We start from the raw sequence: 1,476 nt of genomic DNA, 5'->3' as shown, positions 1-1,476 counted from the left end.
GAATATTTTATGACATGTGAAAATTATATAAAATTCAAATTTCAGTATTCGTAAATACAACTTTACTGGAATACAGCCATGTTCATTAGTTTCTGCATTGCCTTCCATGCGACAGTGGCAGAGTGGAGCAGCTGTCACAATGACCCTGCGTAGCATTATCGTTGCTTTGCACTGCAAAGCACAGTGGCACATCTATAGCTTGACAGTGTTTCTAGTGCTACACATATTTGTTGAAACATGATATATTTTCCTTTTTTTTTTTGAGACAGAGTCTCACTATGTCACCGTCAGTATGGTGCCATGGCATCACAGCTCACAGCAACCTCCAACTCCTGGGCTTAGGCCTCAGCCTCCCAAGTAGCTGGGACTATAGGTGCTTGCCACAACTCCCAGCTATTTTTTTGTTGCAGTTTGGCCAGGGCTGGGTTTGAACCCGCCACCCTCAGTATATGGGGCTGGCGCCCTATTGACTGAGCCACAGGCGCCACCCAGGACAGATTTTCTATTACCACTGTACACTCATCAGGACAAAAAAAGAAAAGAAGACAAAAGTGGAGCTCTAATATTGCACTTTCAAGGCACAGTGGAGCATGGATTATCTTGTTTATTAATTTTATGGCAAAACATTGTATATATTATACAGAAAGATAACAATTATTCTGAAAGAATACAATATATATGACCATTACCGAACTAAGCACTGATAACAGTATTCTCAACTCATATGAAGGCAATGGTCAGAAAAATTAGAACATTTAAAACAAGCTGGGCTCGGGGGATCATGCCTATAATCCTAGCACTCTGGAAGGCTGAGGTGGGTGGATTGTTTGAGCTCAGGAGTTCAAGGCTAGCTTGAACAAGAGCAAACCCATATCTCTAAAAATAGCTGGGCATTGTGGTTGGAGCCTGTAGTCTCAGCTGCTTCAGAGGCTGAGACAAGAGGATCACTTGAGCCCAAGAATTTGAGGTTGCTGTGAGTTATGATGCCATGGCACTCTACCCAGGACAACAAAATGAGACTCTGTCTCAAAAAAGGAAAGAAAGAAAGACAGAAAGAGAGAATATTTAATACACAACTTTTTCACAAATACAAACAAAAGAAAATGAGACTGCAACCAAATTGAGTTTCCAAGTGGCTCATTTGTTAACCGAGAAAGGAAAGCTCTTTAGCGGTAGTACATTTATTGAATTTTATTTGATTCAAGAAGCTAAAGAAATGTATCCAGAGAAAATAAACTTATTTAAGGCCATGAACTTTTTGGTAAGAACAGTTGCTTGAAGCATTGAGGCTGTTCGGAATAACATTACTATTCAATTTTAAAACAATGCAAATATTATTAAGCGGCTCTTGATGAGTTAGTAGATGTTACTGATACCATTCAGTCATTATTTACTTGAGAAGTTAACGCCAAATTTTAAGTGACTAAGGAATTAGCCTGTATGAATAGCCTGTGTAAGAAACTACAGATGTATTTT

The sequence above is a fragment of the Otolemur garnettii genome, unplaced genomic scaffold (assembly GCF_000181295.1).
Source record: "Otolemur garnettii isolate 467f Iridium unplaced genomic scaffold, OtoGar3 scaffold00109, whole genome shotgun sequence".
Lineage (NCBI taxonomy): Eukaryota > Metazoa > Chordata > Mammalia > Primates > Galagidae > Otolemur > Otolemur garnettii.
This window is presented reverse-complemented; position numbering follows the sequence as displayed.